Source organism: Pongo abelii, chromosome 5 (genome assembly GCF_028885655.2).
Source record: "Pongo abelii isolate AG06213 chromosome 5, NHGRI_mPonAbe1-v2.0_pri, whole genome shotgun sequence".
Taxonomy (NCBI): domain Eukaryota; kingdom Metazoa; phylum Chordata; class Mammalia; order Primates; family Hominidae; genus Pongo; species Pongo abelii.
Genome location: NC_071990.2, coordinates 46,348,491 through 46,376,317, shown reverse-complemented (window position 1 = coordinate 46,376,317; position 27,827 = coordinate 46,348,491). Strand labels below are relative to the sequence as shown.

The 27,827-nt window shown below is 39.9% G+C and overlaps 1 long non-coding RNA gene across 2 annotated transcripts; it reads left to right on the top strand.

Annotated features, from left to right (window-relative positions):
- Positions 1-24: 24 nt before the first annotated feature.
- On the top strand, positions 25-27,827 carry LOC129059948 (uncharacterized). Of its 2 annotated transcripts, XR_008526196.2 has the most exons (4): positions 25-346; positions 6,873-7,034; positions 27,319-27,438; positions 27,579-27,827. It is a non-coding gene; the product is annotated as an uncharacterized LOC129059948 (long non-coding RNA). The 2 variants fall into 2 exon arrangements; XR_008526195.2 differs by lacking the exon at positions 6,873-7,034 and having other exon boundaries at positions 45-346; positions 27,579-27,820.

Sequence of the window (27,827 nt, the reverse complement as noted above, 5' to 3'; positions counted from 1 at the left end):
CGGGCAGCAGAGTCTGAAACACGTCCTTGGATTGGATGCTAGAGCCAGCGTTGAATGTAACTTTCTTTCCGATTGGTTAGACAGGTGCTTGGCGGGGTCGAATTGGACCTAAGAGTAGAGGTTCATTCCACTCTCCCACCCCGCCCTTTTCTTATCATCCTAGATCTGGATGCCCTTCAGGGAACCTAAAAACCAGCGAGTCCCGGAAAGGCCTCTGGTAATTGCCAAGCCGAAGGCCTTCTGCCACTTAGTTAATGTGCACCTGGCAGCTTAGGTGGCCGCGGAGAAAGCAACTTTGGCTGCATCAAGGTCCGGCACAAGTCTAGAGAAGCTTCAGCCAGTTCCAGTGAGTTGGGATAAATGAAACGTGGATCTACCATAGAAGTCTGTCCGTCTTACCGGATAAGCGAGCACCTTTACCGGGGAAGTTGGATAATAGTTTACCGTTAAGGTTAAAAGCAGCACAGTGCCTGCGGCAGGGAACCAGTAATGAGTTACAGCTGAGAAATGGGTGCTTACTTTGACAGACGCGTGTGTGGGATTGTGCTCCTGATTTTAATTGGAAGGTTATTTAATAGAATAATGTAACTAAACTTTCCAACATAAAGAGCAGTTACCAAACAGAAGTAGAATTATTCGCTAACAGTTGGGTTGTCCAGGCACACTTGGCAGTGAAAGGATAGCATCTTTTTTCTCTTTTTATCTGTAGTGCCAAACAGAACTTGGTATAGAAGTACTTGCTAAATCACTATTGAATTTAATGGAACATTTAAAGGTGCACCAGGTTCATTGTCCCGCGTGTTAAAATGCAGGCTCCAGGAGGTATTTTCTTTCTTGTTCACTACTGTATCTCCAGCTCAAATAAAAAGTACAAATAAATTAAGAATATTAATCACATGTGATATCCTCAAGTGTTAAGTATTTAATAGCTGTAAATCCAGTACCTGGATTAGTAAACTGCAGTACTGGACCTTAGATAACAAAATCTGAAGTTGGTCCCCTTGGTCTGAACTTTACAGTATAGCTATTACCAACAATCTGGAAGCAGCCATGGAGATGATTTGGCAATAGACGTATTCCGTTGATTATTAGTTTGTGCCTTGATAAATTAATTCCAGTTTTAAGTCTCAGGTTGGCCTGTGCATTGGTGAATATGGGCATCTCAGATCCATGGGCTTTCAGAGCTGGAGGGGATGGTAGTGGGTATGTAGCTGAACCCCTAGAACTTGCAGACCCTAGAACCTGGTTTGAATACTCACTCTGTCACTCACCAGCAGAGCAATCATGGGCCAGTGTCTCAACCTATTTGAGCTTTCATTTCCTCATCTGCAAAACGGGTCTTGTTACAATACCAACCTCTTACTATCAAATGAATGAGGTAAAGTGAGTAGAGTATTCAGCACAGTATCTGACACATGTTGTTTTGGGGATTATTATCATTATGACCGAAAAAGTACCCCAATTTGAACAATAGTCAGGGTAAGGCCAAGTTTTGGGGGAATTTAGGTAATGTCCAATGACATAACATTTAAGTTTAGCAGCACTTAAATTTTGTGGCATTTGGGGGTATTGTGCATATCCTGTTTGTTCATTCAGTAGGTGCATATGTATGCTTAAAGGGTGGACAAAACTGAATGCCATCTAGGTCAGATGTGTGGTGAAGATAGCACCACCACAAAGAGAGGACTTTCTTTATCCACTGCTACTGCCTGTGTGGCTGGGTTAAATTAGGGAGTCACATGCCACCTGGGCTCTTTCTCTGTAAGATAAAGTGGTCAGGAACAGAGGGACAAAATGACACATAAGGACCTTTGGCCCTAAACTTTTCTTATCCTCTATATATTTACCATTTCAACCACAACCAAAATCCTGTTATAGTAAGGATATTTATCATCTTGTGGAACAAGAAGTCCAGAGGTAAGGCAGACTTCAGGACTGGTTGAGTTAGTAACTCAACGATTTCATAATGTACTCAGTTCTTGGCAGCTTTATACTTGGCTTTTAACCAAGTTGATTTCTGGTTCCTTTAGTGGTAAATATAACTACCAGCAGCAACAGGAACCATGTAATTCATTTTTCACTTCCACTGGGTGATAGAAATGACGTCTAGATTTCTTCTATCTCTTTGAAGTCTTCAGCAACTGTCTCCTTCAATCACTTTGGACAGAATTGTGTCACATATCCAAATCTAAGCCAGCAAAGGATATGGTTACCTGTAGACCAATGCAGTCCACATCTTAAACTGAGGTCTCGCCCAAACTTTACTTTTTTTCTCAATGGAAATGAGGTGGAATGGGTGCTGGGAAGTCAGCCACAAAGTACACTATAGTTTCGTTGTAGAAATTTAATGATAATAAAAGAAAACATAATAGTAACATAAATTTGTTATTTACAATGTGATTTTTAGGCATAAGTGTTGTTTTATTTACGTAGGCAAAATAATATTCATTTATAATGTTCTTTCAGCTCAGCTTTTGCAAAGGGAATTTTATATAAATTTTGGAAATATAAAGAGCCTTTAAACCCATTTTATGTTAGAGATTGAAATGAACTAGAGGCACTAGTCTAAACTTATTATTTACAAATGAATATACCCCACAGAGAAATGACTGAGCAAACATACAGTTAGATAGAAGAAATATATTCTAATGTTTGATAGCAGAGTAGGGTGACTATAGTTAAATGTATTTTATATTTCAAAATAGCTAGAAGACAGGACTTGAAATGTTCCCGTCACATAGAAATGATAAATACTCGAGGTAATGGATACCCTAAATACCCTGACTGGATTGTTACACGTTCAATGCATGTAACAAAATATCACATCTGCCCTATAAATGTATAGAAATATTATTTATCAATACACAAAAACTAAGTACAACTAGAGTATTTGCCTCCATGGGGCAATGTCAGATTTGGAAGCAGCATGTCAAAGGCAGTTTCTTTTTCTCCCATGAACTACGCTCAAGACTGAACATTTATTCATTAACACAAAATATTTTAAAAATCTTATCCTGTTTCCAAAATTAAAGACATAGCTCTCTATACAATTATTTCTCTTTTATACTCCTAATTGTGATGTATAACTCATTGCTGGCCAGGAGTAGGTCAGAAGTTAGAAGTTACAGGAAAAAGGTTTCAGAGCAAAAGCCACACCCTGCCCAAAGAAAAACAATTCCCGTCCACTGCTCAGTTCTAATTAAACAACAACACAACTGAAACTAAATAGTAGAATTTCAAGGAGAGTATTTAAGGTTCACTTTTTAATATAAATTAGATGTTTAAGTAATACAGATTTTATCTTAAATATAACAGGGGAAAAGGACCTTATGAATCATTGCGTTTTAGTGATTTTGAAAGTTCCTTTGGTGAAAACTTTTCACCTACTCCATTTTCAGTAAGATTATATTGGAATAATCTCAATCAAGTTAAGATTGTAAAATATTTTTAAGTGCTCCTTTAAAAAATGATTCTGTATTAACCACCGTGAACTATTGTGTTAGACCTTCACTCTGAACGAATTTTTTCAAATATTTAATAAAGCTGTGAAAGAATCAGTATAAATTCTTTTGAGGCTTTCCTATGTGGAGAGCAATGTGCTCAATTTTTCAAAAGATACAAAAATAAGTAAAATTAATTCCTTGCCCTCAAGATACCTCTAATCTAGGAAAGTGAATGGAGAGGACATTTCTCTGTTGCTTTTGCCTGCCCAGCATTCATTCCTCCTCCTTCTGGTGATTCCTCCAAGAGACCAACCCACCTTCATTCTTTGACTATGGGAGTCAGATGGGGCTGACCGTAATTCCCCTCATCCGCCGGGCGGACTCCTAATGTGCCACCTATCTTGGTTTGTCCCGAATGGAAGAGGTTCCTGGGACATGGGATTTTTAATCCTAAAATCAGAAAAGCAACAAGCAAATCGGGGTGAGTTGGTCACCCTAACCCTGACTCAAGCTTGGCCTTTTGGAGCCAATTTTACTCCATTAACCACATGAATTAGTTCAGTGATGGGGACATGCCTCAGTCCAGGCCATAAAGACTCAATTCTGAAACTTTTGTTGAAACAATTGGGAAAGAGTCCCTGTTTCAGCAACAATTGCTAAATAGGTAGAGTATAAGCTTACCTATTTGGCAATTGTTGATACTCTACCTATTTAGCGATCATTGAAGCTGCTGGTGGCCATCATTGTCACTGTAAAGGGAAAGTCTACCTGAGAATGAAGGCAACACAGAAGAAAGCAAAGCCAGGAGCTGGAGTCCAACACGTGATGATATTGAGCACGTGGGTCCAAGTTTCCCTGAAGCTTCATCCTTGGACTTTTCACTTTATATGACTCAGTAAATTATCTTTTTGCTTAAACTATTTTTTTAACTTTTTAGAAATATATATATATTAATTATACTTTAAGTTCTAAGGTACATGTGCACAACGTGCAAGTTTGTCACATATGTATACATGTGCCATGTTGGTGTGCTGCACCCATTAACTCGTCATTTACATTACATATATCTACTAATGCTATCCCTCCCCTCTCCTCCCACCCCACAACAGGCCCTGGTGTGTGATGTTCCCCTTCCTGTGTCCAAGTGTTCTCATTGTTCAATTCCCACCTATGAGTGAGAATGTGCGGTGTTTGGTTTTTTGTCCTTGTGATAGTTTGCTGAGAATGATGGTTTCCAGCTTCATCCATGTCCCTATAAAGGACATGAACTCATTATTTTTTATGACTGCATAGTATTCCATGGTGTATATGTGCCACATTTTCTTAATCCAGTCTATCATTGTTGGACATTTGGGTTGGATCCAAGTCTTTGCTATTGTGAGTAGTGCTGCAGTAAACATAACGTGTGCATGTGTCTTTATAGCAGCATGATTTATAATCCTTTGGGTATATACCCAGTAATGGGATGGCTGGGTCAAATGGTATTTCTAGTTCTAGATCCCTGAGGAATCGCCACACTGACTTCCACAATGATTGAACTAGTTTACAGTCCCACCAACAGTGTAAAAGTGTTCCTATTCCTCCACATCCTCTCCAGCACCTGTTGTTTCCTGACTTTTTAATGATCGCAATTCTAACTGGTTTGAGATGACATCTCATTGTGGTTTTGATTTGCATTTCTCTGATGGCCAGTGATGATGAGCATTTTTTCATGTGTCTGTTGGCTGCGTAAATGTCTTCTTTTGAGAAGTGTCTGTTCATGTCCTTTGCCCACTTTTTGATGGGGTTATTTGTTTTTTTCTTGTAAATTTGTTTGAGTTCATTGTAGATTCTGGATATTAGCCCTTTGTCAGATGAGTAGATTGCAAAAATTTTCTCCCATTTTGTAGGTTGCCTGTTCACTCTGATGGTAGTTTCTTTTGCTGTGCAGAAGCTCTTTAGTTTAATTAGATCCCATTTGTCAATTTTGGCTTTTGTTGCCATTGTTTTTGGTGTTTTACACATGAAGTCCTTGCCCATGCCTATGTCCTGAATGGTATTGCGTAGGTTTTCATCTAGGGTTTCAATGGTTTTAGGTCTAACATTTAAGTCTTTAATCCATCTTGAATTAATTTTTGTATAAGGTGTAAGGAAGGGATCCAGTTTCAGCTTTCTACATATGGCTAGCCAGTTTTCCCAGCACCATTTGTTAAATAGGGAATCCTTTCCCCATTGCTTGTTTTTGTCAGATTTGTCAAAGATCAGATAGTTTTAGATGTGTGGTATTATTTCTGAGGGCTCTGTTCTGTTCCATTAGTCTATATCTCTGTTTTGGTACCAGTACCATGCTGTTTCGGTTACTGTAGCCTTGTAGTATAGCTTGAAGTCAAGTAGCGTGATGCCTCCAGCTTTGTTCTTTTGGCTTAGGATTGACTTGGCGATGCGGGCTCTTTTTTGGTTCCATATGAACTTTAAAGTAGTTTTTTCCAATTCTGTGAAGAAAGTCAATGGTAGCTTGATGGGGATGGCATTGAATCTATAAATTACCTTGGGGAGTATGGCCGTTTTCATAATATTGATTCTTCCTATCCATGAGCATGGAATGTTCTTCCATTTGTTTGTGTCCTCTTTTATTTCATTGAGCAGTGGTTTGTAGTTCTCCTTGAAGTGGTCCTTCACATCCCTTGTAAGTTGGATTCCTAGGTATTTTATTCTCTTTGAAGCAATTGTGAATGGGAGTTCACTCATGATTTGGCTCTCTGTTTGTCTATTATTGGTGTATAAGAATGCTTGTGATTTTTGTACATTGATTTTGTATCCTGAGACTTTGCTGAATTTGCTTATCAGCTTAAGGAGATTTTCGGCTGAGACAATGGGGTTTTCTAGATATACAATCATGTCATCTGCAAACAGAGACAATTTGACATCCTCTTTTCCTAATTGAATACCCTTTATTTCTTTCTCCTGCCTGATTGCTCTGGCCAGAACTTCCAACGCTATGTTGAATAGGAGTGGTTAGAGAGGGCATCCCTGTCTTGTGCCAGTTTTCAAAGGGAATGCTTCCAGTTTTTGCCCATTCAGTATGATATTGGCTGTGGGTCTGTCATAAATAGGTCTTAATATTTTTAGATACGTCCCATCAATACCTAATTTATTGAGCGTTTTTAGCATGAAGTGTTGTTGAATTTTGTCAAAGGCCTTTTCTGCATCTATTGAGATAATCACGTATTTTTTGTCTTTGGTTCTGTTAATATGCTGGATTACGTTTACTGATTTTCGTATGTTGAAGCAGCCTTGCATCCCAGGGATGAAGCCCACTTGATCATGGTGGATAAGCTTTTTGATGTGCTGCTGGATTCGGTTTGCCAATATTTTATTGAGGATTTTTGCATTGATATTCATCAGGGATATTGGTCTAAAATTCTCTTTTTTTTCTTGTGTCTTTTCCAGGCTTTGGTATCAGGATGATGCTGGCCTCATAAAATGAGTTAGGAAGGATTCCCTCTTTTTCTATTGATTGGAATAGTTTCAGAAGGAATGGTACCAGCTCCTCCTTGTACCTCTGATAGAATTCGGCTGTGAATCCATCTGGTCCTGGACTCTTTTTGGTTGGTAAGCTATTGATTATTCCCACAATTTCAGAGCCTGTTATTGATCTATTCAGAGATTCAACTTCTTCCTGGTTTAGTCTTGGGAGGGTGTATATGTCAAGGAGTTTATCCATTTCTTCTAGATTTTCTAGTTTATTTGCATAGAGGTGTTTATAGTACTCTCTGATGGTAGTTTGTATTTCTGTGAGGATAGGTGGTGGTATCCCATTCATCATTTTTTATTGCGTCTATTTTATTCTTCTCTCTTTTCTTCTTTATTAGTCTTGCTAGTGGTCTATCAATTTTGTTGATCTTTTCAAAAAACCAGCTCCCGGATTCATTGATTTTTTGAAGGGTTTTTTGTGTCTCTATCTCCTTCAGTTCTGCTCTGATCTTAGTTATTTCTTGCCTTCTGCTAGCCTTTGAATGTGTGTGCTCTTTCTTCTCTAGTTCTTTTAATTGTGATGTTAGGGTGTCAATTTTATATCTTTCCTGCTTTCTCTTGTGGGCATTTATTTTAGTGCTATAAATTTCCCTCTACACACTGCTTTAAATGTGTCCCAGAGATTCTGGTATGTTGTGTCTTTGTTCTCATTGGTTTCAAAGAACGTCTTTATTTCTGCCTTCATTTTGTTATGTACCCAGTAGTCATTCAGGAGCAGATTGTGCAGTTTCCATGTAGTTGAGTGGTTTTGAGTGAGTTTCTTAATCCTGAGTTCTAGTTTGATTGCACTGTGGCCTGAGAAACAGTTTGTTATAATTTCTGTTCTTTTACATTTGCTGAGGAGTGTTTTACTTCCAACTATGTGGTCAGTTTTGGAATAGGTGCAGTGTGGTGCTGAGAAGAATGTGTATTCTGTTGATTTGGGGTGGAGAGTTCTGTAGATGTCTATTAGGTCTGCTTGGTTCAGAGCTGAATTCAATTCCTGGATATCCTTGTTAACTTTCTGTCTCGTTAATCTGTCTAATGTTGACAGTGGGGTGTTAAAGTCTCCCATTATTATTGTGTGGGAGTCTAAGTCTCTTTTAGGTCTGTAAGGACTTGCTTTATGAATCTGGGTGCTCCTGTATTGGGTGCATATATATTTAGGATAGTTAGCTCTTCTTGTTGAATTGATCCCTTTACCATTATGTAACGGCCTTTTTTGTCTCTTTTGATCTTTGCTGGTTTAAAGTCTGTTTTATCAGAGACTAGGATTGCAACCCCTGCCTTTTTCTGTTTTTCATTTGCTTGGTAGATCTTCCATCCCTTTATTTTGAGCCTATGTGTGTCTCTGCATGTGAGATAGGTTTCCTGAATACAGCACACTGATGGGTCTTGACTCTTTATCCAATTTGCCGTCTGTGTCTTTTAATTGGAGCATTTAGCCCATTTACATTTAAAGTTAATATTGTTATGTGTGAATTTGATCCTGTCATTATGAAGTTAGCTGGTTATTTTGCTCATTAGTTGATGCAGTTTCTTCCTAGCATCGATGGGCTTTACAATTTGGCATGTTTTTGCAGTGGCTGGTACTGGTTGTTCCTTTTTATGTTTAGTGCTTCCTTCAGGAGCTCTTTTAGGGCAGGCCTGGTGGTGACAAAATCTCTCAGCATTTGCTTGTCTGTAAAGTATTTTATTTCTCCTTCACTTATGAAGCTTAGTTTGGCTGGATATGAAATTCTGGGTTGAAAATTCTTTTCTTGAAGAATGTTGAATATTGGCCCCCACTCTCTTCTGGCTTGTAAAGTTTCTACCAAGAGATCCGCTGTTAGTCTGATGGGCTTCCCTTTGTGGGTAACCTGACCTTTCTCTCTGGCTGCCCTTAACATTTTTTCCTTCATTTCAACTTTGGTGAATCTGACAATGATGGCTCTTGGAGTTGCTCTTCTCATGGAGTATCTTTGTGGTGTTCTCTGTATTTCCTGAATTTGAATGTTGGCCTGCCTTGCTAGGTTGGGGAAATTTTCCTGGATAATATCCTGCAGAGTGTTTTCCAATTTGGTTCCATTCTCCCCGTCACTTTCAGGTGACCAATCAGATATAGATTTGGTCTTTTCACATAGTCCCATATTTCTTGGAGGCTTTGTTCATTTCTTTTTATTCTTTTTTCTCTAAACTTCTCTTCTTGCTTCTTTTCATTAATTTGATCTTCCATCACTGATACCCTTTCTTCTAGTTGACCGAATCGGCTACTGAAGCTTGTGCATTCATCACATAGTTCTTGTGCCATGGTTTTCAGCTCCATCAGGTCCTTTAAGGTCTTCTCTGCATTGGTTATTCTGGTTAGCCATTCGTCTAATCTTTTCTCAATGTTTTTAACTTCTTTGCGATGGGTTCGTACTTCCTCCTTTAGCTCGGAGAAGTTTGATCATCTAAAGCCTTCTTCTCTCAACTCGTCAAAGTCATTCTCCGTCCAGCTTTGTTCCATTGCTGTTGAGAAGCTGCGTTCCTTTGGAGGAGGAGAGGCGCTCTGATTTTTAGAATTTTCAGGTTTTTTTTTCTGTTTTTTCCCCATCTTTGTGGTTTTATCTACCTTTGGTCTTTGATGATGGTGACGTACAGATGGGGTTTTGGTGTGGATGTCCTTTCTGTTTGTTAGTTTTCCTTTTAACAGTCAGGACCCTCAGCTGCAGGTCTGTTGGAGTTTGCTGGAGGTCCACTCCAGACCCTGTTTGCCTGGGTATCAGCAGTGGAGGCTGCAGAACAGCGAATATTGCTGAACAGCAAATGTTGCTGTCTGATCATTCCTCAGGCGGTTTCGTCTCAGAGGAGAACCCGGCCGTGTGAGGTGTCAGTCTGCCCCTACTGGTGGGTGCCTCCCAGATAGGCTACTAGGGGTCAGGGAACCACTTGAGGAGGTAGTCTGTCCATTCTCAGATCTCCAACTCCGTGCTTGGAGAACCACTACTGTCTTCAATGCTGTCAGACAGGGATGTATAATTCTGCAGAAGTTGCTGCTGCCTTTTGTTCAGCTATGCCCTACCCCCAGAGGTGGAGTCTACAGAGGCAGGCAGGCCTCCTTGAGCTGCAGTGGGCTCCACCCAGTTCGAGCTTCCTGGCCGCTTTGTTTACCTACTCAAGCCTCAGCAATGGTGGGCGCCCCTCCCCCACCCTCGCAGCCACCTTGCAGTTCCATCTCAGACTGCTGTGCTAGCAATGAGTGAGGCTCCGTGGGCATGGGACCCTCCGAGCCAGGCACGAGATATAATCTCCTGTTGTGCCGTTTGCTAAGACCATTGGAAAAGCGCAGTATTAGGGTGGGAGTGACCTGATTTTCAAGGTGCAGTCTGTCACAGCTTTGCTTGGCTATGAAAGGGAATTCCCTGACCCCTTGTACTTCCCCGGTGAGGCGATGCCTCGCCCTGCTTTGGCTCATGCTCGGTGCACTGCACCCACTGTCCTGCACCCACTGTGCAACAAGCCCCAGTGAGATGAACCCGGTACCTCAGTTGGAAATGCAGAAATCACCCGTCTTCTGCGTCGCTCTCTCTGGGAGCTGTAGACTGGAGCTGTTCCTATTTGGTCATGTTGGAACCGCCAACTGGTCTGCTTAAACTGCTTTTAATTGGGTTTCTACTACTTGTATCTAAATAAGGGCTAAGAAGAGGGACCATGTGTTTGCACTATACTATCAAGTGAGGTAATTGCTATAAAAGAGTCCCAAAAGGAGAAGAGGTTAAATCAGGCAGAGGTTAAATTCAGCTGCAAGAAGTCAGGAAATTGATTCAGGATGAGCTGGTGTTTGATTAATTCTTGCAGATTAGCATGGTATAAGTAGTTTCCTATGACTGCTCTACCACAAACTTAGTGGCTTGACCAACACAAATTTCTTACTTCCAGTTCTGGAGGTCAGAAGCTGAGTGAGAATGGGTCAGCAGGGCTACATTCCTTCTGGATTTCTTGAAAAGAATTCATTTCCTTGCCTTTTCCAGCCTCTAGAGGCCACCTATATTCCTCGACTTGTGGCCTCATACTCTTATCTGCAAAGCATCTTCTAATCTCTCCCTCTCTGATTCTGACTCTCCTGCCTCCTTTTTCCCTGATAAGGATTCCACATCGTGATTACACATTGGGCCTACCTAGATGATGCAAGATAATATCTCCCCTTCTCAAGGCCCTTACTTAATTATGCCTGGTAGGTCCCCTTTATTACATAAGGTAACTTGTACATTCTGGGGATTAGGATGTAGACATCTTTGGGTGACTATTAACGTCTGGCTGATGCAATAGCATTGACAAAGGCACCAAGATAAGAGAAGTATGTTAGTTCTTGAAAATAATTTAATTTTCCTGGAAAATATTTGAGAGATCATTGGGATTGAGGCTGGAAAGTTTGGTTAAAATCATATTATCTTGTAGACAGGGAAGGAATCATACCTCATTTAGTACTTAATGAGGTGCAAAGCACTATACTTTTTATATTATAGAAATAGGGATGAGTAAAACATTATCTCTACCCTCAAAAACTTTACAATGTGGTAGGGAGAAAGGCGTCTATATGTAAAGCGCCCAGGATAGTCCTAGTTTATGCCTGTTGTGCCCCATAAATATTCATTGTGCCCCCTTTCACCTTCAAAATGTCTCGGTCTGGATGATGAAATATGTCATCACCCTACCTAAATGGCATCATCATCAATATTTATTGAATATTACCATGTAGGAGCCCTGTGTTAGACCCTGGGAGAAAGCAAAAGATAGAGGCAACTTTTCTGGGCTCAAGGTGTTTACCATTTAGTTTCAGAGTACAAAGATGTTTATAACATGATAAGATAACAAATAATATTTGGTCTACAAAGCCGCGGCGTAAATGCTAAGGAAGAGAAACAGAAAATAGGTGCTACAGACAGCAAGAGCTGTAAGAAGATGAGAGACATCCCTGCAGCCTGGGTGAGCTGGGCAGGCTGTGGCCAGTGAGATATGCAGTTGGCACTGGAGCTTCAAATGTAGGCAGGCTTGTGGAAATAGAGATGCACAGGAGGCACCCAGGCAAGGACATAGACCACTTGTGATGTGTCAATAGAGATGGAGAAAATTGTCACTGTCTAGTGTTTCAGTATTTCGCTGAATCCAAGATATACCCTTTGTTAAGAAATCCTATTATTTTATATACCACTAAGAAAAATTGTTACTAATCAACTTTGAGAAACATTCTGATTTCAGAGACGTTAAAATGTGAAAAAAAAAATCTATTTTAGAATCAGTGAAATAAGATAATATTTCTTCTCAAATTTAAAGATTCTTGCTAAAGTGGCTCACCTCTGGACTTAATTTCTTTCAATTTTTTAAAATTGTTATTTGTTGTTTCTAACCACTTGTCATCCTATAGCTTTCCCCCAAGGATATTTATATCTCAAACTATGGTACTACAAAAATGTATGTAGAATTTAATAAACATTCTTCCTAATAGTGTGATTAAAAGAATTCTTTTTATTCACAAACCCTCCCTTGGATCCTACTTGAAATCTCCAGAACTAGTATAGCCCACTTAAGATATTAAAAGAGCTATACATTTTAATTGGGTTGAGTCCAGATAGAGTAATATATTAGTTAACCAACACATTTGCATGTATTAGTTTACTGTTTCCCAAACCTGCTGAATTACAGAATCACCTGTGGCTTTTGTTAAAACTGTCCCAAGCCCCTCCTTTGAAGATTTGGATCTAGTAAATCTTATGTGGTGTCTGAGGACTTCTATTTCTCACAAGCACTGGGTGTCTCATGATCAGGCATGTTTGGGAAGTATCAGATTAGGTAGTAAGTGGTAACCTGGTATCCTGGTGTGTTACATGGTGGAGTGCAGCCGACAGGACACCATGGGGACACTTGCATGAAGGGGAGAAGCTATTGTGTGAAACATGGGGCTCTGTACACTAGGTAGAGAAGAGCCTCAGATTGGCCAGGGACAATTTGAGGTCACTAAATGCTTAAGTAAGGAAAGGAAGTCTGGAATAATAATTGAACTTTGAATGTGTTGAGTGCTTTGCAGCCTACAAAATGCTTTTACGTTAGAGTCTTACTTGGTTTTCACAACTGGTCTGTAGATAAGCATGCCCTTTATATCCATGTTATTTCTAAATCACAGAGGTTAAGGTGTTCACCTAAGGTTCTATGGGAAGTGTCAGGACTGAGCCCTGCAGTGGATGCAGGAGCAGTGGATGAAGGGAGCCCTTCTCTTCTGATGCCATCAGCTGCTGACTTCACCACACATCTGACCTAGATGATCATCAATTTTGTCCACCCTTTAAGCAACCAGGCACCTACTGAATGAACAAAGAGGATATGGACAATATCCTGCCAGTGCTAGAAAATTTAAGTTCTGCTAAATTGGATATTACGTACATTCCCCCAGAGCTTGGCCTTACCCTATTGTTCAAATTGGGGTACATTTTTCTGGTCATAATGATAATAATCCCCAACATTTAACATGTGTCAGATACTGTGCTGAGTACTTGCTTTAAAGCTTCTCATTCATTTGACAGTAACCCCAAGAGATATGTACTTAACAAGGCCCTTTTTGCAGATGAGGAAATGAAAGCTCAAATAGCTCGAGACATTGGCCCATGATTGTTCTGCTGGTGAGTAGCAGAGTGAATACTCAAATTCAGGTCTGGCAGGTTCTAGGAATTGTGCTACATAACCTTTACCATCCCCCCAGCTTTGACAGCCCATATTCACCAATGCACAGGCCAGCCTTGAGGCTTGAAACTGGAATTAACCTATCAAGGCGCAAACTAAAAATCAGAAAAAAACAGAATACATCTAGCCTTAAATTCTCTCCACAGCTGCTTCCAGACTCTGGTCTTGCTAATGGTTATACCCTAAAGTCTTGATAATGATTCTATCATTATCATTCTGGTAATGGCTATACCAATGGGGTCAGGGCCCCACTCTCACATGTTCTAAAAATATAGGTAATTTATAGAGGAGGATAAAAAATAGCATGAGTTTTTATAATTATATCCAAAATTTCCAGGTAATTTTACATTTGACTTGAACTTCCTTGAACTTTTTAAGGCCAGCTTCCATCCCTGAAGATACCGGTTCCCTCTTTTATGTCATGTGAAAAACTGGCCGGGCCCTGCCCTATTTCTGACCTGGCATGAATGCCATCTGATTTACTTAACCTAAGGCACCTGGGTGTAACTGGTTTTGTTAGACACATGTAAATATCTTTCCTGCAGATTACAGAAACCCAAGCATTATAATCTCTTTTGACATTCATTAAAAATAAAGGGTCTACTTGTTTCAGTGACATAATTTTTCCGAGATAAACAGAGGCTGCTTCTGTTGAAGTCACCTTTCGTAGAAGGCGTACAAAATTAGTTAATAGTACTGTAATTGTGTTAGTGCATTCCGAAGGTAAATACAAACAAAATGGAAAGTTTTAATTAGTGTAACTCTTTGTAGTAAAACTCAAAAGCTGAAAAAAGGGAAAAAATTATTATTATGAAATTATAGGACTAGAGGAAGCACAGTTTAGAGCAGCTTATCTATATTGCCTGCTCACACCTAGGATGTGTCCTACCAGATTCTGCAGACCCAGAAACAGATTAGGGAAGCAAGAAATTTGGTAAATTAAAATATTTGGTAAGATGGGAAAGTCAGAATCTGTGCTCGGCCACAAGGTGTGGCCTCAGTGAAAAAGGAGGTGGATTTCTGACCCCTTTTCTAGGAGCTGGTAGAGTACTGGCTTCTCACTGTTCCTGTTTAGATGATAGTGGTGTCATTACTGACTGCCCATAAATAACCTCTAGGCCCAATTCCTCAAATTACTCTTAGCATCATGGTTTCCAGCTATCCTCCTAAGCTCTCAACCAGAGGTCCAGAATCTCTCCAGGGTCACCTACTGTGGTCCAGTCTCCAGGGATTCAATGGAGTTGCTAAGCTACTACTCAAATCTCCTGTCTTCTCACTTTTCTCTCCACATAACTCATCGTCAGTGCTCAGATATCCTTGTGTCAATGAGCTGTCTTGTTATCATCCCTGGATTTTTGCCCTGGTCACCCACTGGTTTATAGAATCCCCTAGCCACCCATGACCTCCATATCACTCTCCCAAGTCCCCCATACACTCAGCAACCTCTTTCAGCTGCTTCTGTAGCCCTCAGACACATGCAGGACCTCTCAGAGATTTACACAAGTTGTCCACCTGTGTTAGTTTGCTGGGACTGCCATAACAAAGTACCAGAGACTGGGAGGCTTTAAACAACAGCAATTTATTTTCTCATAATTCTGAAGGGTTGAAGAACTGTTAGAATAGGCAGATTGATGCAGGCAGACAGGAGGACCCCTTGAAAAAAGGGAGGTCTGGAAAATCTCACATGCCAGAGACCACCTGAAACATGTATGCTAGACAGGATCAGAGAGGAGGGCAAGTACCTATACAAGAAGGAACTCCCATTAAGATGCCCGGTAAGAGCATGCTCTGCAGTTAACCTGACAGAATGTAGCTAGATACATGCTGATAAGGAGGAAAGAGGGCAAAACAGAAACTCCTAAGAGATACACAGGTGCCATAAGTATAGGTTTGACTGTTATCCCATCTTCTGGGGGTGACGGTAACAAGCAGTGCTGCCAATAGGTAAAATTTGCAGCCAACACTGGGCTGCTCATGCACATCAACTGACAGTAAAGGAGAATCCCACACCCTGGTGTGGGAACTAGATGGGGGAAAGGCAGGGACTTAAGGCAATAGCAGACAAACTAGACAAAGAAAAAAGGTAGAGACTTAAAGCAGAGGTGGGAACTTCAAGAAAGGGTTCCACATAATAAAAACTGCAGTGTAGAGCTCTTGGGGCTGCTGTCCTACTCACTCTTTCAGGAGCCCATTCTGCCTCATCTTTCAGAGTGTACTATCTCTTTAAATAAACTCTCTCCTCTCCATTTCCCTTCAATAAAACTCTCTGCTATCTTTGAACTGTTTCTTGGCTGAAATCTTTCTCCCAAAATAACTAAGGACTGAAGATTCCCCCACTTTCTGGTAACAGAACAATATCAAGGTATCAGCAGAGTGGGTTTCCTCTGAGGGACACTCTCCTTGGCTTATGGATGGCCATCTTCTCTCCATCTTCATGTGGTTTACCCCACTGTGCATGTTTATGTCCTCATCTCTTTTGATAAGGACATTGGTCAGATTGGGGCCAACCTCTGTGGCCTCATTTTAAATTAATTACCTCTTTAAAGGCCCTGTCTCCAAATGCAATCATATTCTGAGGTACTAGGGGTGAGGACTTCAATATGTGAATTTTAAGGGGGCAGGGACACACAATTCAGCCCATACCATCTAATTAAAGAAGTGTCTGGTCCCCTTGCCAGCATGACTCACCTGTTGGCAGATTTGACCCACCTGCTGGTAAGTGTTCCACACCTGCTGGCCGGTGTCATATAACTGCTCACATCGCTTACCTGCCTACTGACAGAACCTGCCTACTTGCTGGGCTGTAAGAAACCCCTGACTTCCTAATAGCCACAGCCTGATTCCTGACATCACCTGTTTGCAAAGCTGCCCCACAACTTGTTTCTTACCTCCTCCAGCAATGCCTTAGGCCACCCCCCTTCTTCCCGAACCCTACTCTACTCACCTTCTAGCTGTTTCTTCCCTTCCCACTTCTTACTCTCTAGTCTTCACTCAGCAGCCAGTTGGAGCTTTTGAATTGGGAAATCATTTCCTGTGGCTCATTTGCTCAGACACTACAAATGTTCTCTCATATTCAGAATTAATCCAGGCTCCTCACTGTGGCTGATGGTGCCTCACAGCATCTGACCCCTGAGTAGTTGCATATTTCCCAGACCTCAGTTCCCTCCAACTCACAATCTCATATACATCATCCTTAACAACCTGGCCTGGCCTGGCCTGGCCTGCTACTTATTCTTTTTTGTTTTCTGAGACAGATTCTTGCTCTGTCACCCAGGCTGGAATGCAGTGGCATCATCTCAGCTTATTGCAACCTCCACCTCCTGGGTTCAAGTGATTCTCCTGCCTAGCCTCCTGAGTAGCTGGGATTACAGGTACCTGCCACCATGCTCAGCTAATTTTTATATTGTAAGTAGAGATGGGGTTTCACCATGTTGGCCAGGCTGTTCTCAAACTCCTGACCTCATGTGATCTGCCCATCTTGGTCTCCCAAAGTTCTAGAATTACAGGCGTCAGCCACTGTGCCCAGCCTGCTTGTTCTTATTTCTTCTTCTCAGAGACCTTGATAAGCTCATTTATGCCTCAAAACCTTTGCTGCATCCCCACTGCCTAAACCACCCTCCACACAAAGCTTTGAGTGTCTCATCCCCATACTCATTAAATCTCTGCAAGAGAAACTGTTTATTAATAAGTGTATAAATTGCTAATAACCCACAAAAGGCAGATTAATTGGAGAAAAGGCATACAAATTTATTAACATGCACATGGAGAGCAAACCACAGAGTGATTACCACCCCCAAAGGCATTCAGAAGCCGATACACCATCTTGAAGATGCAGAAAGAATGGGGACTTTGATTGTGGCAAAACAGATTATGGTGGTAACACAGGTTATGAAAGGGGGAAAAGATGAGGGTAGCTAGCAAAGGTGGTCTGGTTATATAATAAAACTCACAGGTGAAAGCTCTTAGAGAAAATAGATGGTAAATGTTTCTTTTAGACCTTTTAAGATAATCAGACTCTCAGGTAATTTTTTCTAGGTCCAGACAGGGGAAGGCCTCAGAAAAGCTGGCTGCATCTATGCAGATTATCTACTGATACAAATGCCGCCCACCAAAGACAGCTTTGCAGGGTTACTTCTGTTTGTTGGTTCTCTGACCAGCCATCTCAAAATATGTCAAATAAGTATATTTTAGGATGAAATATTTTAGGGAGATTTCCTTCAGTCCTTATGTATTCATCTGTTTTCACATTGCTGATAAAGACATACTTGAGACTGGTTAATTTATAAAGAAAAAGAGGTTTTATTGACCCACAATTCCACATGGCTAGGGAGGCCTCACAATCATGGTGGAAGGTAAAAGGTTATATCTTACATAGCGGCAGACAAGACAGAACTTGTGCAGGGAAACTTCTCTTTATAAAACCATCAGATCTCATGAGACTCATTCACTATCATGAGAACAGCACAGGAAAGACCTGCCCCCATGATTTGATCACTTCCCACCAGGCCCCTCTCACGACACATGGTAATCGTGGGAGCTACAATTCAAGATGAGATTTGGGTGGGGACACAGCCAAACCATACCACCTTACTTTGAAACTTTAAAATGTTTTGTACATAGTTGATAACTTTGCAGATATTTGGGTTAAATGTTGTTAGATAGAGAGGAAAAGGAAGGGAAAAGAAAACAAATGATGATAAACAAAAAAGACTAAATTTAAACATATCCCATATCTTCTTGAATCAACCTCTTAGACCTGAGAATAGATCAGGTTAATTAAATAGCTGTGTCCCATTTCAGGAGGTGGCATTGCAGATGGGCTAGGCCTCTATATATGGCAAACATCTTTAGTAAGAGGTATTTCTAAGGAAATAGAAGAAAAACAAAAGTGAATGTCTGAAGCAGTCTACACACTGATTTTTCTAGAGACTCTAAAGCATCTTCAGATGGCAGGGGCTATCTGACAGATTTTTTCTGGATTTGTAGTTTGAATTAAGTGTTCAAGTGAGCTTTCTGAGTAGTCCATACATCAGGCATGAAGGCTGTTTATCTATAAGTTGCTGTGGTGATTTCTTCTAGAGTTTAATTCAAGTTGTCTGTTTCCAAAAAAAAAAGGACAGGTTTGATTTCTAGTGATTCCAAGTGAGAGAAATAGAAGAAAAATGTGAAAACATTAGTTTGGAGACTTGTAACAAGGAAAGAATTAAGGGTTCAGCCCAAATTGTAGGAAATTGTAAAAATTAAAAAACTACCAACAAGGCTACAATCGAATAACAAGTGTACTGTAATTTTCTTCTCAAACATAATTTTTTCTCTCCCCAGTTCCCCATTTCTACCAAGCATAAAGAATAGTAGGACCAATTTATTTGCAAAATAAGTTTTAGTTTTATTGTATTTGGCTTGATTATTTGCATAAAATGCAGCAAACACAGTGATTGACTATGTAGGTTTTTTAAGTTGGCTTTGCTGGAGAAAATCATGAAGAATCTAAGATTAGACTTTTAAAAGCCCTGAGGCTAGGAAATCAAGCCAAGAGTTTGCCAACAGACTGTGCTTGTAATATCCACATGAATTGGGTAAATTCTTTTATTCTTGAGGTCCCACAGATCTTGAAGTTCCTGGTCCTATCAGAAAGTGACATTCTTTACCTACCTACCTACCTCTTATAAGGTCAAAGAAACCTTATAAGAGGACCATGTTGACAAGGTACCATATCAGTCTTTCCAATCTCAAAGCAGTCTGGTCATATCTGAAAATGTGCCTTTCCAGTAAAAACCTTGGAAAAATAACTAGTGTCTCAAATAACATTCTGTTACAAAAGAAAACAGATTCTTATTGAAATTATGCAAGTAACTATGTTGCCATAAATTAAAAATACTCACAAATAGTTTCCTGTTGGGGTGATCAGACCCAGCACCAGGTATTGGGGGTGACAAAGTCCAGTGGAGTCAAAGGATTGAGAAAAAGACAGTTTGAGAGAGAAAGGTGGGACACAAGGAGGCCCACCGCGATCATGGAGGCTACAAAGGCCCTGAGCTCTGGGAACCCACTCTATTTATTGGTAATCCAACAAAGAAACAGGTGGTGAGAATGTGGAGGACAAAAGGTCAGGCGTATGATCTACAGCTGTGATGGTTTAGCATTTATAGGGAACATGTTCTGCTACTTGAGGTAATGGAGAGCAGGTTCTTTTAACTCAAGACACAATTGATCCTGGGAGAGCAAGGAGCAAGGAGCCAGCAAGTCTAGACCCATTCCAGAGCTACAAGCCCTGGATTCTATCCAAGCCACGAGGGATTTTATGCCCTGGGCTTAGATTATGGTGGGTGAGGGTAGCCTTCCACCCTTTAGCACAGAATTTAGTGTTCCAAAGGCCACAAGAGGTTTTAGACCCTGGACCCCGGACATGTTCCAAGACTCTTTTACATTATGTCAGACATGCAAGCCCTGCCTCAGCTTCTCCCAACACTCAGCTTTTCCCAACAGTTTCCAAATTCTGGAGAAATCAGGTAAAGAGTAAGATAAACCTTTCAACTTTGCTCACAAAAGTATACTTTACCAATATACACAAAAGTATACACAAAAGTGTACTTTAACAATATACAAAAGTATATTGTTGTAAGCTACAAATAGCTCAAAAGAAAAAGTGTTCTTGACTCTGGAAAACAAAACATAAAAAGAATCAGCAATGTTTCAAACAAAGTCATAAAAAATTATTTCAGTCCTCTATTCATTCCCATGTAATTCATACTTGCTTTGATTGCTGTTGAGTTAGCAATCCTCATGAACACATCAGCATTTTTTTTTTTTTTTTTTTTTTTTTTTTTTTTTTAGTGGAGACTGTTTCACCATTTTGGCCAGGATGGTCTCGATCTCTTGACCTCATGATGCACCCGCCTCGGCCTCCCAAAGTGCTGGGATTACAGGTGTAAGCCACTGTACCCAGCAGAACACATCAGCTTTTTAATTAGAGTCCTGGAAGTTTTTAATCTAGTCCAATGTTATGGAGTAGATTAAACAATGATCTCCAAAGTTACCAGAAACCTGTATTCAAGAGTGTTAAATACTGGTCAGGATGCTTTCCAAAAATTTCCTTGAAGAAGAAGGAAATTTGGGACTATAGCCAATTATAAACCATTCTTTGAGAAAAATCAAAGTAAAATAATAATTATCTATGGGTGACAAAATACTTAGAAATAGCTATAAAGACAGAATTAATAAGAAAAGTTGGTTATTCCAGTGGCATACAACAATTTAATGTAATAATCATAATTATTACTGATGACATATCCTAAGACATGTAAGAATTTAAGGAATCTATACAACCTTGGGACACATTAATAACATATTTATACAAGTTAAACACCATTTCTTATTTGACAATGCTTGCCATATCACTTTAACATACTAAATTAGCCTAATAAGTCTCTCTTGGACTTTCAGGATCCCTAATATAGAAAAAGTTAATTTTAGGCCAAAGATCAAATTTGGAATTTGAAATATGATTTTGGAAAGTGCTCAAAATGGGAACACAAGTCACTGAAAAAAAACATTCATTCAATTAGCCAAAGTGATAATTCAAAGCTTTCAAAAGGCAAAATCATATAGGGTGACAGGAGACTCAGCTTTTCAAACAATTAAAAGGCCTGATAGGCAAGGTGTGGTGGCTCACACCTGTAATCTCAGCACTTTGGGAGGTCGAGGCCGATGGATCACCTTAGTCAGGAGTTCAAGACGAGCCTGGCCAACATGGTGAAACCCTGTCTCTACTAAAAATACAAAAAAATCAGCCAAGCATGGTGGTGGGCACCTGTAATCCCAGCTACTTGGGAGGCTGAGGCAGGAGAATCGCTTGAACCCAGGAGGTGGAGGTTGCAGTGAGCCAAGATCACACTATCGCACTCCAGCCTGGGCAACAAGAATGAAACTCCGTCTCTCTCTCTCTCTCTCACACACACACACACACACAAAGACCCGATAAAGAGGCAAACAAAATCTGTCTCTCTCTTCCCTTTTTTTTTTGCAATTTACATAAAATGTAAACAAAAAATATTTTACTATCTCTTATGAACATTACACAAAAATCATGTTCTAAAAAGAAAGTCAAATTTCACTTTTGCATCAGTGTATTATTAATGCTAACAATAATTTTAATAAAATCTTATAAGTAGATTCATGCAATCTCAATCAGCTTTGACCACACACAATAATATTTCCATAAACCCTTTTTAACATCTTATAATTTTCCCCATTTTCTTTCTTTCCAACTTTCTGTATCCATTGATTTTTTTTTTTTTTTTTTTTTTTTTTTTTTTTTTTGATGGAGTTTTGCTCTTGTTGCCCTGGCTGGAGTGCAATGGCGTGATCTCTGTTCACTGCAACCCCAGCCTCCTGGGTTCAAGCAATTCTCCTGCCTCAGCCTCCGAGTGGCTAGGATTACAGGCATGTGCCACCACACTTGGCTAATTTTGTATTTCTAGTAGAGATAGGGTTTTGCCATGTTGGCCAGACAGGTCTTGAACTCCCGACCTCAGGTGATCTGCCCACCTCGACCTCCCAAAGTGCTGGGATTATAGGCATGAGCCACTGCACCCGGCCCCATTCAGTTTTATCTATTATTATTTTTATTATCTTCAATTTAAGACAACTTTTAAAATCCTCTAAACTAAACAAAATTACTTTTCCTTTAACAAAACCCACATTTTCCTGTCTTCTTATGTAACCTTTTTTAAACCAAAAATACTTCCTACTTTTCTTATGTACTTTGTATACAGAACTGTTTATTTTATTAATATATCTAGCAATTTTAACTACATATATTAATTACAATGTTATATTTTATTTTGGTAACCCTTATTTTGTGAAAATCCTAGGAAATAAGCAATTTTAATTATGTACCAGATGCAGATCCTGGGACAAGGGACAGGGATGTGAAGACTATGCCTGGAGGATCCAACTCCTCCTAGCAAGGCTAGAAGGCACAGCTGAGCCAGGGAGAAAGGGATTAGGCCCTGTTCCCAGGCCTCACCATGGTCACTTGCCTAGACCTCAAAATCTAAAGGCTGAAATCCAAAAACATAAACTCACAGATTAAAAATGTCATAGAAGCAACAGTTTTATCACTTTAAAACATCTATTAGAGACAGTATACACCTGTCTGACCAATAGAACCAGGCAAAAAAAAAAGTCTAAATTAAATTCTGAAGACATTTATATTTTACCAATAACTTTTAAAATCACTTTATTTATGAAAGATTACTAAAATCATGTAAATTTAACAAACTTTTGGGCTAGTTATTTATGAGCACTCATTTATTTATAAAGTTGGGACAATATATAAACATAGATGTGTACCCATGTATACATAAAAATACAAACATAAAAAAAGACTTTATAGCTTTGACTTTAAAATTTTAGCCGTGAGACCATTGAAACTCACTAGTTTAAAAGGCAGTTGGATTCAAACTGTACCTTTGTAAATGCAAAAGGATAAAGTTTATCTTTCTCACATAGGTAAAGCCCTCACTGAGTTTTAGATTAAACATGGTAGCAAATTTACATCTCAAAGCACAGAGAAAGAGGATTTAGCTTTTTCAAGGAGTTTGGGTGTGTTAGAGGAAGATTAAAAATAAATGCCAAGGTAACATAAAACCATAGGATTTCATAAGGAAACATGCAGATGGGCCTAGAGGAAATTTAGAAACCTTTTCAAAATAACCAGCTAAACACCAGAAAGTCATATTTTGGAGACCAATCTATTTGAATAGGTGGCTTTTAAATTTTGTCTTCATTCTTCAACTGGACCACTGACCTCAGGGCAAAGCTAATTAACAAATTGGGCCCCAAAAAAGCGTTGCAGGTTTTATGGGGGACCTAATATTTAAATATGTGAAAAGCAGGCACAGCTGGAAAGTATAATATCTAGATCTTTAAAAATCAAGGATTCCGGCCTGGCGTAGTGACTCATGCCTATAATCCCAGCACTTTGGGAGGCTGAGGCGGGTGGATCACAATGTCAAGGGATTGAGACCATCCTGGCCAACATGGTGAAACCCTGTCTCTACTAAAAATACAAAAATTAGCTGGGCATGGTAGCACGCTCCTGTAGTCCCAGCTATTCAGGAGGCTGAGGTAGGAGCCTCAATCGCTTGAACCTGGGAGGCAGAGGTTGCAGTGAGCCGAGATCACACCACTGCACTCCAGCCTGGTGACAGAGCGAAACTCTGTTCCACTTTTCCAGTGAATTCCAGGTGCTACAAAATAGGCACACATCTTGAGATGAGGGCTAGGCAAACAGTTCTTGTTACAAAGACATTGCCCCTAAGCTGGTGGGCAACCCAGAATCATTTGACCCACTTTGACAAGCTCATCCCCCATGGGAGTCTTATCCCTCTGTGGTGAGCACTCTCATAGACTCCAAGTGTTCAAACTGCACCTTTCTCATCTAAACACAAAGAGATACATAGCCGCCTGTAGTGACAACCATTTATTGCAATCACTGTCAGAACCTCCTAAACTGTAGTTCTTGCCGGTGACCCACCAGCCATTGCACACATAAAGGTCAAGTTCTCTCTTAGAGTACAAAGTAATTCTTAGCATCCCCAAGGCCAAAGAGATCAGGTAACAGAATGTAAAATAGAGCAGAGCTTTAGACCTGAGAGAACCTGCCTGTGACTCTTGAAACTCCACAAGGAAAACAGAAGACTTCAAAAGGGGGTGAGTGGCACCTTTTTCTGAGTTTCTTAAGGGGCCTGAGTCACTAGCACTCCCTTCTAGGTCTTTTCATGTGGTATCAAAGACAGTAAAGAAAAAGACAGCATAGGGAGGAGAAGTAAATAGAATAATTCTTGAGAAAGGAAAAGAACAGAGGAACCAAGCACATATTTAAAAGAGGTTTCAGTTGACTGAAAAAAATTCCCCCAAACAGGCCTTAAAAAGCAGGAAGGCCTTTTTAGAAAAGTATATGTGTATATATAGCTTGAATCTTGGCTTTTAATGAAGCTGACTTCTGACCATGGAGATCTTTTCAAAAAAATCCTTTTAAATCTCTAACAGATTTTAACCAGTACAAACAACTGATATTTCTGGCTTTTAACTTTAAAAAAATATATATATTCTCCCACCTCATAAGATCCAGAACCACCTCAAAGACAGCTCAAAGAAAGGAGTTTTATTAGCCACAAAGGCGTTACAACCCACATCTGTCCAGCTGCATTCTCTTAAAGTCTCAGCGTCTCAGCTGACCATTTTCACCCAAATGCCCAAAAGCCCCATATGTCCCACTCAAAAGCTTCCCATGAAAGAGAAAAGGACCAATAAATGCCTACTCCCAAAAGCCAAAAGTCACACAAACTTCAAACCAAAAGAGATTGATTCCCTGACCAGGAATCAAACCAAGGCTGCAGGAATGAAGGCATGGAATTTTAGCTGTCACACTGCAAGCTGGACTAGACTTCATTGTGAATCCTGCAAAGGGTCCAAAGCAGGCAGTTTTAATGTACAAAGGCTTTTAACTTTGTTTCAGGTCAGATTTTTGCTCTTTAATTTAGTCAAGAAAATCTCTAAGGCTAACCATGATACTATTATGTGTCTTTCTTTCAATTTGGTCTTCCTACAGGTACAAAGAAGTCAACTATTTAGAATAAGGGATCTCCAAATTTCCTTTTTTTTTTTTTCAAACATAGGAGTCTTTGCCTCTTTATGGAAAGCTCAGGGTGTATTATAATTTGCCAGGCTTAGAACAAAGTGGTGCTTCCTAGAGAAGGCATAGAAGAAGCAATCCCCCAAATCCCCCTCCCCCAAAATTCATTACCAGGGATAGTCTCAGATAGCAAAACACTCTTGTTGCCATAGACTAACAAGCAACAAGGTTGAGACAACAGAAGTCCCATGGTGATGGGACTTGTTAAGACAAACTCGCCTGAGAACTTGACACGTTCAGAACAGAAACTGTGCTGGCCTCAAGTTCCCAGCCATTTTTAGAATGGTCACCTGTCATGACTTGAAGATCATGCCCCCCAGATGGTGGAGACAAAAAGAATGTGCTCTCACTTCATCACAAGTCAAGCTCTCATGGACATAAAACAAGACGAGAGGAAACCTTATCCAGTACCCATCTTTCTGACAGAACAGCACAGAAAAACAAATGCATAGGAAAATATTATTTCTGGAAGAAAAGGGATTAAATATGAATATGCATACCAAAAAATACACCAGAGTTGTACGTGACTACACCCAGAAAAACAAAGGCATAGGAAAAGATGATTTCTGGAAGAAAAGGGATTCAATATGAGTATACAGAGTTGTACTTGACTACACCAAGACTAGTCACACAAATCCTTTTCTCCTATTAATCAAAACCTTGCAGGTGAAAAAGAAACAGTGCTTTTTACCATTTGCTCCACCACAGAGAGACAGACAGAGGCTGGGAGCCTGATGGGTAAGAATCTCTTACCCTTCTGCTGGCTTGTCAGGTCCTGAGTTCCCTTAGCTGCAGCTTCCAGAAGAGTGGAGCTTTGGAATCCTGCTCACAGCAACAAAACAGTAGGAGCCAAAGGAAAACTTCCCCTTTGCCCTCTGAAGTTTGCTGAAAAAATCAACTCAGATGAATTGGAGAAAAGGCATACAAATTTGTTAATGTGCACATGAAGGAAAACCACAGAGTAACTATCCCACCCTCCAATGGAGTTAAGAAACATATGCCATCCTGAGGTTGCAGAAAGAATGGCAGCTTGGATCATGGCAAAACAGATTATGGTGGCAAAATACGTTATGGGAGGGCAAGGAGAGGAGGCCTGGCTAGCAAAGGTGGTCTTGTTATATAAATAAAACTTCACAGGTATCAGTCCTCAGAAGGAATAGATAGTAAGACTCTCATTAATCTTTCTTAGACAAGGAAAGGCCTCATACAAAACCTAGCTACATCAGTGCAGATTGTCTACAGATGTAAATGTCCCCTACGAAAGACAGCTTTGCAGGGTTACTTCCGTTTGCAGGGTCTCTGAACAGCCACCCCACCTCGAAGTATGTCAAAGAAGTATACTTTGGGGTGAAATATTTTTATTTCCTTCAGTCACTATTTATCATATTTTTCAAAAGCCTACAGGAAAGGTTATATATAATTTTAAGAAGCCCATTTGTTTGCTTGAAGATCTTAATTGTGAGTTTTGCTGCAACTAGTTACAGGACTATAGGTAAATTAGTTAATCTCTTCAAGTCTGTATTATTTTCCTTGTAAAATGGAAACACTGCTGTTTGCTATCCTCAAAAAAAAAAAAAAAAGCTGAGTGAAACTCATGTGTGATATGATCAAATGAGATAATACTTTGAGAAAGAATTAATCAAAGAAGAAATTTTTAAACTCATCTGGATATCCCTTGCTATATTTGAATATGTGTTTATCCGCAAGGGAGAGATGGAGAGCAATATTACCGATTCTTCACAAGGCATTCTTCATTGACGTTTGTCCCAGTCTTGTGTTTCTTTCTTCTCTGATTTTTACTTTTAGTTTATGTCACCTAATCCTTTCTGGAATCAGGGGACGTTACATATAAATACATTTTAAAACAGCACTCACCCTTTGTATACTTGAATCATGCTTTAAAAAAACAATTCAGAAATTCAACTACCCTATGAGCTCTGTGATGTGTATTTTATTAACCCTTTCTTCTATATCTATAATTTGAAGATGGCTGGAGTCAGCTGGCAAATACAGAAGCAGGAAACATTACACTGAAGCTCAGAAAATAATATCCCCAAATGAAGGCATCAGAAATAAAAGTTCTTCTCTGACCTTCTTTCTCTCAAGGTGAGTCCTAAAAACCAGAATCCCTTTTCCCCAAAGGCAGCCATAAAAATCTTAGAATATTACTCTGACTTTCCCTTTGCTTTTCTGTATATAAAAATTGGACATAAAGAAATTTTCTGACCTCCCTTATTTGTCTGTAGGTCATAAGACCTCCATTCCATAGAGGGTCCTGTGCCACACCCAGAAGGAAGGAACGCTGCTCAGAGAGGCCAAGAGGAGTCTAGACAGACAGGCCCTGCTGGGGTTTCCCAACTTCATCTATTAGCATTAGATCATACCCTTATTGTCCAATCATATTTCTGCATCACTGCTCATACTTTGTTGAACCTAAGCAAAAATTGGACAATTTTCTGTGTATTTTTGGGTCCTCATTCAGAAGGTTCCTGTGT